The sequence below is a fragment of the Vitis riparia genome, chromosome 11 (genome assembly GCF_004353265.1).
Source record: "Vitis riparia cultivar Riparia Gloire de Montpellier isolate 1030 chromosome 11, EGFV_Vit.rip_1.0, whole genome shotgun sequence".
Taxonomy (NCBI): domain Eukaryota; kingdom Viridiplantae; phylum Streptophyta; class Magnoliopsida; order Vitales; family Vitaceae; genus Vitis; species Vitis riparia.
The window spans coordinates 5978568-5992169 of NC_048441.1; positions in this window are offsets into that span (position 1 = coordinate 5978568).

A 13602-nucleotide genomic window follows, 5' to 3' on the forward strand; every position below is an offset into this window, starting at 1 on the left:
ATCTTATGCTTAGTTTAGTTTTGAAAAATTATAAGTTTTGTTGCTTTGTTGATATAATGCACAATTTCGTTTTCTTTAAAACACATTAGTTTAGTTATTATGTTGATCTCATGTTTTGTTTAGTTTTTAAAAATTATTAGTTTGGTTGCTTTGTTGATATCATGGTTTGTTCTATTTTTTTTAAAAAATAATTAGTTTAGTTATTTAGTTAATCTCGTTTTTAGTTTTGGTTTTAAAAATTATTAGTTTGGTTGCTTTGCTGATATTATGCTTAGTTTAGTTTCCTTTAAAAATCATTATGTTTTGTTTAGTTTTTCAGTTTATCTCATATTTAGTTGAGGTTTAAAAAATTATTAGTTTTCTCATCATTGGGATAATATCCTAAGTTCTATATAAGTTTATTCTTTGTTTATTTTGCTTTCCCGTCATTGGGACGCCATCGTAGGTTCTAATATAAGTAAATGTTAGTTCATTTCGTTTCTCATCAATAGGACTGCATCCTAGATTGAATATAAGTTTCTTCTCTCTTCATTTGGTTTCTCATCATTCAGACACCATCCTAGGTTCTATGTAAGTTTCTTCTTTGTTACTACTGTTTTTCATCATTGGGACAACATCATAGGTTGTACCTCAGTTTATTCTGTGTTTATTTCGTTTCTCATCATTCGGAGGCAAAGCTAGGTTCTATCTAAACATAATCTTGTGTTCCATTGGTTTCTCATCATTGGGACACAATCCTAGGCTGTTTCTAAATTTAATCATTTGTTCCTTTCTTTCTTGTCAATGGAGCACCATCCAAGATTCTAACACAGTTTATTCTTTATTCATGTGGTTTCTCATTATTGAGACAACATCCTAGGTTGTATCTAAGTTTCGTATTTGTTTCTTTTGCTTTTCATCATTGAAACCCCATTAATTTCTATTTCATTTTATTCTTTGTTCATTTTGTGTCTGATAAGTGGAATGTTATCCTAGGTTCTATTTAACCTTAATTGTTTGTTCCATTGGTTTCTCATCATTGGGACACCATCCTAAGTTCTTTATTAGTTTATTCTATGTTCATTTGGTTTCTAATTATTGGGACGCCATCCTAGGTTCTATCTGTGCTTAATCATTTGGTTTCTAATTATTGGGAACAACTTAGGTTCTTTCTCAATTTATTCTTTGTTTGTTTGGTTTCATATCACTGGGAAGACATCCTAGGTTTTGTATAAGTTTAATCGTTTGTTCGTTTGGTTTCTCATCATTGTGACACCCTCCTTGCTTCTATTTAGGTTTCTTCTTTGTTCCTTTGGTTTCTCATCATTAGGACACCATCCTATGTTCTATCTTAGTTTATTATTTCTTTGTTTGGTTTTTCATCATTGGGGAGTCATCCTTGGTTCTATCTAACATTAATCATTTGTTTCTTTAGTTACTGAATATTAGGACACCATCATTGGTTTGATTTTAGTTTGATGCTTATTCCTTTGGTTTCTCATCCTTAGGACAATATCCTGGGTTCTATCTAATGTTATTATTTTTTTTTATTTACTTTCACATTATTGGGATGCCATCTTAAGTTCTATCTAAAGCTTAAACGTTAGTTCCTTTTGTTCTCATCAACAGGACTACATCCTACGGTGAATCGAAGTTTCTTCTTTGTTCCTTTGGTTACTAATCATTGGGAAACCATCTCAGATTCTATCTAAATTTCTTCTTTGTTATTTTTTTCTCCTCATTGAGACACCATCATATATTTTTATCACATGTTATTCTTTGTTCATTTCGTTTCTCATCATTGGGATGCAAAACTAGGTTTTATATAAAGATAATTGTTTGTTCCTTTGGTTTCTCATCATTAGGAAGCCATCACAGGTTGTTTCAAAACTTAATCGTTTGTTCCTTTGGTTTCTCGTCATTGGGACACCATCCTATATTCTATCTCAGTTTATTTTTTGTTAATTTGGTTTCTCATCATTGGAACACCATTCTAGGTTGTATCCAGGTTTCTTCTTTATTACTTTTGTTTCTAATCATTAGGACACCATTCTAGTTTCTATATCAGTTTAATCTTTGTTCATTTGGTTTCTGATCAATGGAATGCTATCCTAGGTTCTTTCTAAGCTTAATCGTTTGTTCCTTTAGTTTCTCATCATTGGGACACCATCCTAAGCTCTTTCTCAATTTATTCTTTGTTCATCTGGTTTTTAATTATTGGGACGTCATCCTAAGTTCTATCTAAGTTTACTTTTTGTTAGTTTTGTTTCTCATCATTGGGACACCATTCTAATTGTCCTTAATCGTTTGTTCCTTTACTTTCTCAACATTGGGACACGATCAGAGGTTTGATTTAAGTTTGATGTTTGTTCCTTTGGTTTCTCATCATTGGGACACTATCCTAGGTTGTATCACGTATGCTTTGTTTATTTGTTTTCCTATGATTCCATCCTTGGTTCTATCTTATAGCTTAAATGTTAGTTCCTTTTGTTACTCATCAATAAGACTGCATCTTAGGCTGAATCTAAGTTTCTTTTTTCTTCCTTTTTGTTTCTCATCATTGGGATTGGTTCCTAGATTCTAAGTTTCTTCTTTGTTACTTTATTTTCTCATCATTGGGACACCATCATAGGTTTTGTTTATTCTTTGTTCATTTTGTTTATCATCATTGGGATGCGTAACTAGGTTCTATATAAACATAATCGTTTGTTCCTTTGATTTCTCAATATTGGGAGGTTCTTTCTAAAGTTAATCAATTTGTCCTTTGGTTTCTCATCATTGGGACACCATCTTAGGTTCTATCTCAATTTATTTTTTGTTTATTTGGGTTCTTAACATTGGGTATCATCCTAAGTTGTATCTAAGTTTCTTATTTGTTACTTTCGATTCTCATAAGTGGGACACCATTCTAGTTTCTGTTTCTGTTTATTCTTTGTTCATTTGGTTTCTGATCAGTGGAACGCTATCCTAGGTTTTATTTCAGCTTAATTGTTTTTTCCTTTGGTTTGTCATCATTGGGACTCTATCCTAGGTTCTTTCTACACTTAGTCATATGCTCTTTTTTTTTTCCTTGTCATTTGGGACACCATCATAGGTTATATCTCGATTTATTCTTTGCTCATTTGGTTTTTCATCGTTGGGAAACCATTCTAGTTTCTATCTCAGTTTATTCTTTGTTCATTTGGTTTCTGATCAGTGGATAACTATCCTAGGTTATATTTGAGCTTAAACGTTTGTTCCTTTGCTTTCTCATCATTCTGATAAAATCCTATGTTCATTCTCAATTGAATATTTGTTTCATTTGATTTCTAATTATTCGGATGTCATTCTAGGTTCTAAGTATCTTTTCTATTACGTTTGTTTCTAATCATTGGGACATCGTCCTAAGTTTTTTCTTTTTTCATTTGGTTTCATATATCATTGGAAAGACATCATAGGTTCAATATAAGCTTAATATTTTGTCTATTTGGTTTCTCATCATTGCGACACTCTCCTAGGTTTTATCCATGTTTCTTCTTTTTTCCTTTAGTTTCTCATCTTCGCTACACTATCCTACGTTTTATCTCCGTTTTCTCTTTATCTTTAAGATGGATTCTTATGAGTGGTGCGCTTTATTAATATTTCTTATCTTTAAAGGGAGAAATTTCTTATCGTTTTAGTGGCGAACTTATGTTGTTAACTTACCGTTTTATTTCCTGAAAATGGTATCACCTCCAAAGGATGAGTGGTTTTTAATAATCTCCAAGACCTCTACGATCTTTTAGCCCGAATCTCTAACCTTCAAAGGGTTATAAGGTAAGTATTTAGAGGCAAAAGCCATGAGGATTTTTGTATCTAAGGGTTTCCAAATTAGAGTTGAATTTAAATTCATTTCTAAACTCAACAGGACTTTTCTTTCCAATTAAGAGAACTAAAACCACTTGAGTTGGATTAACCGCTTAAACAGTTTCTAGACGTACCTTTGACTGCACAACAACTCTTGAATTTTGATGGAGAGAAAGCCAATATGTAAAAAGATTTCTATGTTCAAATAAAAATTAGAACAAAATTCCCAACACATAAACAAGAGTCAATATCGAACAAGGTTATTGAAGAATTCGACTTTGTACGAATTTAACTCATAATCACTATCACTATTAGAATCATTCATGGATACAACAAAAGCTAACATGTCATTGGGATTGTACCTTGCATCTTCAAAAGTTATAGAAGCACTGTCCTATCTAAATTTAATAGTTTGTTCCTTTAGTTTCTCATCGTTTGGCAACCATCCAAGGTTTTATGGAAGTTTATTCTTTCTCCCTTTGGTTTCTCATCTTTGGGAAGAATTTGTAGGTTCTATCTCAGGTCATTCACTGTTTCCTTTGGTTTGTCATCATTGGGACGCCCCATAGGCCCTATCTAAGCTTAATTGTTTGTTCCTTTAATTTCTCATCGTTTCGAAACCATCCTAGGTTCTATCTATGTTTATTCTTAGTCCCTGATGTTTCCTATCATTGGAACGCCATCTAGGTTTTATCTAAGTTCATTTGTTTGTTCCACTTGTTTTTCATCATTGGGACAACTTTCTAGGTTCTATCCTGGCTCATTCCTTTTTTCCATTTGTAACTAATTATTGGGACATGATCGTTTGATTTATCATCGTTTGGACACCATCTAGGTTTTATGGAAGTTTATTCTTTCTCCCATTAATTTCTCATCTTTGGGACGACATTGTAGGTTCTATCTAAGGTCATTCATTGTTTCGTTTTTGCTTTTGGTCATTGGGACGCCCCGTAGGCCCTATCTAAGCTTAATTGTTTGATCCTTTAATTTCTCATCTTTTCGACACCATCCTAGGTGCTATCTATGTTCATTCTTAGTCCCTGTTGTTTCCTATCATTGGAACGCCATCTAGGATTTATGTAAGTTCATTTGTTTGTTCCTTTCGTTTCTCGTCATTGGGACAACATTCTAGGTTCTATCTAAGGTCATTCCTTTGTTCCATTTGTAACTACTCATTGGGACATGATCCTTTGGTTTCTCAATCTTTGAACACCATCTAGGTTTTATGGATGTTTATTCTATCTAAGGTCATTCAATCTTTCCTTTGGGTTGTGATCATTGGGACGCCCCCTAGGCCCTATCTAAGCTTAATTATTTGTTTCCTTAATTTCTCATAGTTTGGGCCATATCCTACGTTCTATCTACGTTTATTCTTCATCCCTTTTATTTCCTAACATTGGAACGCGATCTACGTATTATCTAAGTTCATTTGTTTGTTGCACTCGTTTTTCAGCATTGGGACAACTTTTTAGGTTCTATCTTAAGCTGATTTCTTTTTTCCATTGTAACTAATCATTGGGACATGATCCTTTGGTTTCTCATCGTTTGGACACCATCTAGGTTTTATGGAAGTTATTCTTTCTCCCTTTGGTTTCTCATCTTTGGGACGGCATTGTAGCTTCTTTCTAAGGCCATTCAATCTGTCCTTTGGTTTGTCAACATTGGGACGCCCCCTAGAACCTATCTATGTTTAATTATTTGTTTCTTTAATGTCTCATAGTTTGGGCACCATCCTAGGTTCTATCTAAGTTTATTCTTCATCCCTTTTATTTCTATCATTGGAACGCAATCTAGGTTTTATCTAAGTTCATTTGTTTGTTGCACTTGTTTTTCATCATTGGGACAACTTTTTAGGTTCTATCTAAAGCTTATTCCTTTTTTCAATTTGTAACTAATCATTGGGACATGATCCTTTGGTTTCTTATTGTTTGGACAACATCTAGGTTTTATGGAAGTTTATTCTTTCTCCCTTTGGTTTCTCATCTTTGGGACGACATCGTAGCTTCTTTCTAAGGTCATTCATTCTTTCCTTGGGTTTGTCATTATTGGGACGCCCCCTAGGCCCTATCTAAGCTTAATTTTTTGTTTCCTTAATTTCTCATCATTTGGACACCATCTTAGGTTCTATCTATGTTTATTCTTCATCCCTTTTGTTTCTTATCATTGGAACACCATCTAGGTTTAATCTAAGTTCATTTTTTTGTTCCACTCGTTTTTCATCATTGGGACAGCTTTCTAGGTTCTATCTAGGCCATTCCTTTTTCCCATTGGTAACTAATCATTGGGACATGATCTTTTCGTTTCTCATTCTTTGGAAACCATATAGGTTTGATGGAAGTTTATTCTTTCTCCATTTGGTTTCTTATCTTTGGGACGACATCGTACGTTGTTTGTAAGGTCCTAGGCCCTATGTAAGCTTTATATTTTTTTCGTTTAATTTCTGATCGTTTAGACCACGTCTTAGGTTTTATCTATGTTTATTCTTCATCCCTTTTGTTTCCTATCATTGGAACGCGATCTAGGTATTATCTAAGTTCATTTGTTTGTTCCACTCATTTTTCATAAATGGGACAGCATTTTGGTTCTATCTAAGGTCATTCCTTTTTTCCATTTGTAACTACTCATTGGGACTTTTGCCTTTGGTTTCTCATTGTTTGGACACCATCTAGGTTTGACGGATGTTTATTCTTTCTCCATTTGGTTTCTCATTTTGTGAAGACATCGTAGGTTCTTTCTAAGGTGATTCATTCTTTAGTTTGGTTTGTCATCATTGGGACGCCCACTAGGCCCTATCTAAGCTCAATTATTTGTTACTTTAATTTCTCATTGGTTCTATCTATGTTTATTCTTCATCCCTTTTGTTTCCTATCATTGGAACGCGTTCTAGGTTTTGATCTAAGTTTATTTGTTTGTTCCACTCGTTTTTCATCATTAGGACAACTTTCTAGGTTCTATATATGCTCATTCCATTTTTCCATTTGTAACTAATCATTGGGACTCGAACCTTTTGTTTCTCATTGTTTGGACACCATCTAGGTTTGGTGGAAATTTATTCTTTCTCCCTTTGGTTTCTCATCTTTGGGATGACATCGTAGCTTCTTTGTATGGTCATTCATTCTTTCCTTTGGTTTCTCATCATTGGGACGCCCCGTAGGCCCTATCTAAGCTTAATTTTTTGTTCCTTTAATTTCTCATCGTTTGGACACTATCCTAGATTCTATCTATGTTTATTCTTCATCCCTTTTGGTTCCTATTATTGGAACGCGAGCTAAGATTTATCTAAGTTCGTTTGTGAGTTCCTCTCGTTTTTCATTAGTGGACAACATTCTATGTTCTATCTAAGGTCACTCCTTTTTTCCATTTGTAATTAATCATTGGGACATGAACATTTGGTTTCTCATTGTTTGGACATAATCTTGGTTTAATGGAAGTTTATTCTTTCTCCCTTTGGTTTCTCATGTTTGGGATGACATCGTAGGTTCTATCTCAGGTGATTCATTCTTTCCTTTGGTTTGTCATCATAAGGACACACTGTAGGCTTTATCTAAGCTTAATTATTTGTTTCTTTAATTTCTCATCGTTTGGACACCATCCTCAGTTCTATGTTTATTCTTCATCCCTTTTGTTTCCTATGATTGGAACACGATCTAGGTTTTATCTAATTTCATTTGTTTGTTCCACCCGTTTTTCATCATTGGGACAGCTTTCTAGGCTCTATCTAAATTCATTCCTTTTTTCCATTTCTAACTAATCATTGGGACGTGATCCTTTGGTTTCTCATTGTATGGACACCATCTAGGTTTTAAGGAAGCTTATTCTTTCTCCATTTGGTTTCTCATCTTTGGGATGACATTGTAGGTTCTATCTAAGGTCATTCATGCATTCCTTTGGTTTGTCGTCATTGGCATGCCCCCTAGGCCCTATCTAAGCTTAATTATTTGGTCCTTTAATTTCTTATCGTTTAGACACCATCCTAGGTTCTATCTCTGTTTATTCTTCAACCCTTTTGTTTCCAACCATTGGAATGCCATCTAAATTTTAGCTCAGTTCATTTATTTAATCCACTCGTTTTTCATCATTGGGACAACATTCTGGGTTCTATCTATGCTCATTCAGTTTGTGAATTCGTAACTACTCATTGGCACACGAACCCTTGGTTTCTCACAGTTTGTTCACCATCTAGGTTTGATGGAAGTTTATTCTTTCTCCATTTGGTTTGTCTTCTTGGGGACGACATCATGGCTTCTTTCTAAGGTCATTCATTCATTAGTTTGGTTTGTCATCATTGGGACGCCTATCTAAGCTTAATTGTTTGTTCTTGTAATTTCTCATCATTTAGACACCATCCGAGGTTTTGTCTATGTTTATTCTTCATCCCTTTTGTTTCATATCATTGGAACACGATCTAGGTTTAGTCTAAGTTCATTGGTTTGTTCCACTCGTTTTTCATCACTGGGACAGCTTTCTAGGTTCTATCTATGCTCATTCCTTTTTTCTAGGTTTATAATTGTTTGGAAACTATCCAGGTTTTATGGAAGTTCATTCTTTCTTCATTTGGTTTCTCATCTTTGGGATGACATCGTAGGCTCTATTTAAGGTAATTCATTCTTTCCTTTGGTTTGTCATCATTAGGACGCTCCCTAGACCCTATGTCAGCTTAATTGTTTTTTCCTTTAATTTCTCATCGTTTAGACACCATACTAGGTTCTATCGAAGTCTATGCTTCATCCCTTTTGTTTCCCATCATTGGAATGCCATCTAGATTTTATCTAAGGTCATTTATTTTATGTACTTGTTTTTCATCTTTTGGACAGCTTTCTAGTTTCTATCTAAGCTCATTCCTTTTTTCCATTTATAACTAATCATTGGGACACGAAACTTTGCTTTCTCACTATTTAGACACAATCCAGGTTTGATCAAAGTTTATTCTTTCTCCCTTTGGTTTCTCATCTTTTTGACGACATTGTAGGTTCTAAGGTCATTAATACTTTCCTTTGGTTTGTCTTCATTGGCACGCCTGCTAGGCCCTATCTAAGCTTAATTATTTGTTCCTTTAATTTTTCATCGTTTAGACACTATCCTGGGTTCTATCTATGTTTATTCTTCATCTCTTTTGTTTCCTATCATTGGATTGCCATCTAGCTTTTATCTAAGTTCATTTGTTTGTTCCACTTGTTTTTCATCACTGGGACAACTTTTCTAGGTTCTATCGAAGCTCATTCCTTTTTTCCATTTGTAACTAATCATTGGGACATGATCCTTTGGTTTCTCATTGTTTGGACACCATCTAGGTTTTATGGAAGTTTATTCTTTCTCCATTTGGTTTCTTATATTGGGGACGACATCATAGATTTTTTCTAAGGTCATTCCTTCTTTTCTATCGTTTGTCATCATGGGGACGCCCCCCCTAGGCGCTATCTAAGCTTAATTGTTTGTTCCTTTAATTTCTCACCATTTAGACAACATCCAAGGTTTTGCGTATGTTTATACTTCATCCCTTTTGTTTCCTATCATTGGAACGCCATCTAGAATTAACCAAAGTTCATTTAGGTTTTCTACTCGTTTTTCGTCATTGGGACATCTTTCTAGGTTCTATGCTAGCTTACTCCTTTTTTCCATTTGCAACTAATCATTAACACATGATCCTTTGGTTTCTCATCGTTTGGACACCATCTAGATTTTATGGTAGTTTCTTCTTTCTCCATTTGGTTTCTCACTTTGGGAGGATATTGTAGGTTTTTTCAAAGGTCATGCATTCTTTAATTTCTCATCGTGAAGACACCATCCTAGGTTCTGTCTATGTTTATACTGCATCCATTTTGTTTCCTATGATTGGAACACCATCTAGGTATAAACTATGTTCATTTGTCTTTTCCACTTGGTTTTCATCATTGGGACAGCTTTCTAGGTTCTATCTATGCTGATTCCTTTTTTCCATTCGTAACTAATCATTGGAACGCGATCCATTGGATACTCACCGTTTGGACACCATCTAGGTTTGATGGAAGTTTATTCTTTCTCCCTTTGGTTTGTCATATTTGCAACGACTTTGTAGCTTCTTTCTAAGCTCATTCATTCTTTAATTTGGTTTGTCATTATTGGAACACCCCGTAGGCCCTATCTAAGCTTAATTGTATGTTCCTTTAATTTCTCATCGGTTAGACACCATCCTAGGTTTTGTCTATGTTTATTCCTCATGCCTTTTGTTTCCGATCATTGGAATGGCATCTAGGTTTTATCTAAGTTCATTTGTTTGTTCCACTTGTTTTCAGTCGTTGGGACTGCTTTTTAGGTTCTGTCTAAGCTCATTCCTTTTTTCCATTTGTAACTAATCATTCAGACATGATGCTTTGCTTTCGCATCGTTTGGACACCATCAAGGTTTTATGCAAGTTTATTCTTTCTCCCTTTGGTTTTCTCATCTTTGGGACGACATCATAGGTTCTATCTAAGGTTATTCATTCTTTCCTTGGGTTGGTCATCATTGGGACGCCCCCTAGGCCCTATCTAAGTTTAATTGTTTGTTCCTTTAATTTCTCTTCGTTTAGACACCATCCTTGGTTTTGCGTATGTTTATACTTCATGCATTTCTAGGTTCTATCTATGCTCATTCCATTTTTCTATTTGTAACTAATCATTGGGACACAAACCATTGGTTTCTCATTGGTTGGACACCATCTAGGTTTGATAGAAGTTTATTCTTTCTCCCTTTGTTTTCTCATCTTTGGGACAACATCGTAGGTTTTATCTAAGGTCATTCTTTCTTTCTTTTTGTTTGTCATCATTGGCACGCCCCTTAGGCCTTATCTGAGCTTAATTATTTGTTCCTTTAATTTCTCATCGTTTAGACAACATACTAGGTTCTATGCATATTAATTCTTCATTCCTTTTGTTTCCTATGATTAGAACGCCATCTAGATTTTATCTCAGGTCATTTATTTGTTCTACTCGTTTTTCGTCTTTGGGACAGCTTTCTAGGTTCTATCTAAGCTCGTTTTTCGTTTTCCATTTATAACTAATCATTGGGACACGAAGCTTTGGTTTCTCACTGGTTGGACATCATCTAGGTTTGATCGAAGTTTATTGTTTCTCCCTTTGGTTTCTTATCTTTCTGACGACATCGTAGGTTCTATCTTTGGTCATTAATGCTTTCCTTTGGTTTGTCTTCATTGGCACGCCCCCTAGGCCCTATCTAAGCTTAATTATTTGTTCTTTCAATTTCTCCTCTTTTGGACACCATCCTAGGTTCTATCTATGTTTATTCTTCATCCCTTTTGTTTCCTATCATTGGAATGCCATCTAGGATTTATCTAAAATCATTTGTTTCTTCCACTCGTTTTTCATCATTGGGACAGTTTTCTAGGTTCTATCTAGGCTCATTCTTTTTTTCCATTTGTAACTAATCATTAAGACACGAACCTTTGGTTTCTCACTGGTTGGACACCATCTAGGTCTGATGGAAGTTTATTCTTTCTCCCTCTGGTTTCTCATCTTTGTGACGACTTTGTAGCTTCTTTCTAAGGTCATTCATTCTTTAATTTGGTTTGTCATTATTGGAACGCCCCGTAGGCCCTATCTAAGCTTAATTGTATGTTCCTTTAATTTCTCATCGTTTAGACACGATCCTAGGTTTTGTCTATGTTTATTCTTCATCCTTTTTGTTTCCTATCATTGGAATGCCATCTAGGTTTTATCTAAGTTCATTTGTTTGTTCCACTTGTTTTCAGTCGTTGGGATTGCTTTTTAGGTTCTATCTAAGCTCATTCCTTTTTTCCATTTGTAACTAATCATTCAGACATGATGCTTTGGTTTCTCATCGTTTGGACACCATCAAGGTTTTATGCAAGTTTATTCTTTCTCCATTTGGTTTTCACATATTGGGGACGACATCATAGGTTTTTTCTAAGGTCGTTCATACTTTTCTTTCGTTTGTCATCATTGGAAAGCCCCCTAGGCCCTATCTAAGCTTAATTTTTTTTCTTCATTGGGTCAACTTTCTAGGTTCTATCTAAACTGATGTGTTTTTTCCATTTGTAACTAATTATTGGGACATAATCCTTTAGTTTCTCATTTTGCAACGACATCGTATGTCTAAGGTCATTTATTCTTTACTTTGGTTTGTGATCATTGGAACGCGCACAGGCCCTATCTAAGCTTAATATTTTGTTCCTTTAATTTCTCATCGTTTAGAAACCATCGTAGGTTCTATCTATGTTTATTCTACATCCCTTTAGTTTCCTATGATTGGAACGTGATCTAGGTTTGATCTAAGTTCATTTCTTTGTTCCACTCGTTTTTAATCATTGGGACAGCTTTCTAGGGTCTATCTAAGCTGAATGCTTTCTTCCATTTGTAACTAATCATTGGGACATGATGTTTCTCACTAGTTTGTCATCATGGGGATGCCCCCTAGGCGCTATCCAAGCTTAATTGTTTGTTCCTTTAATTTCTCACCATTTAGACACCATCCTAGGTTCTACGTATGTTTATACTTCATCCATTTTGTTTCCTATCATCAGAACACCATCTAGGTTTATTCTAAGTTCATTTGTCATTCTTTAATTTTTGTTTGTGATCATGGGGACGCCCCCTAGGCGCTATATAAGCTTAACTGTCTGTACCTTTAATTTCTCACCATTTAGAGAACATCCTAGGTTCTGCGTATGTTTATACTTCATCCCTTTTGTTTCCTATCATTGGAACGCCATCTAGATTTTATCTAAGTTCATTTAGGTTTTCTACTCGTTTTTCGTTATTGGGACAGCTTTCTAGGTTCTATGTAAGCATATTCCATTTTTCCATTTGCAACTAATTATTAGGACATTATCCTTTGGTTTCTCATCGTTTGGTCGCCATCTAGGTTTGATGGAAGTTTATTCTTTCTCCCTTTGGTTTCTCATCTTTCGGACAACATCGTAGGTTCTACCTAAGGTCATTCATTCTTTCCTTGAGTTTGTCATCATTGCCACGCCCCTTAGGCCCTATCTAAACTCAATTATTTGATCCTTTAGTTTCTCATCGTTTACACACCGTACTAGGTTTTATCTATGTTTGTTCTTCACCACTTTTTTTTTTCCCTATCGTTGGAACGCCTTCTTTATTTTACCTAAGTTAATTTATTTGTTCTACTCATTTTTCGTCATTGGGACAGCTTTCTAGGTTCTATCTAAGCTCATTCCTTTTTTCCATTTATAACTAATCATTGGGACATGATCCTTTGGTTTTTCATCGTTTAGAAACCGTGTAGGTTTTATGGAAGTTTAGTCGTTCTGCATTTGGTTTCTCATTTTGGGACGACATCGTAGGTTCTTTCTAAGGTCATTCATTTTTTACTTTGGTTTGTCATCATGGGGACGCCCCCTAGGTGCTATGCAAGCTTAATTGTTTGTTCCTTTAATTTCTCACCGTTTAGACACCATCCTAGGTTCTGCGTATGTTTATACTTTATCCTTTTTGTTTCCTATCTTTGGAACACCATCTAGGTTTAATCCAAGTTCATTTGTCTATTCCACTCGTTTTTCATCATTGGGACAACTTTCTAGGTTCTATCTATGCTCATTTCATTTTTCCATTTGTAACAAATCATTGGGACATGATCCTTTGGTTTCGCATCGTTTGGACACCATCTAGGTTTTATGGATGTTTATTCTTCCTCAATTTCGTGTCTCATTTTTGGACCACATCGTAGGTTCTTACTTAGGTCATTCATTCTTTACTTTTTGTTTGTCATCATGGGGACGCCCCCTAGGCAATATCTAAGCTTAACTGTTTATTGCTTTAATTTCTCACCATTTAGACA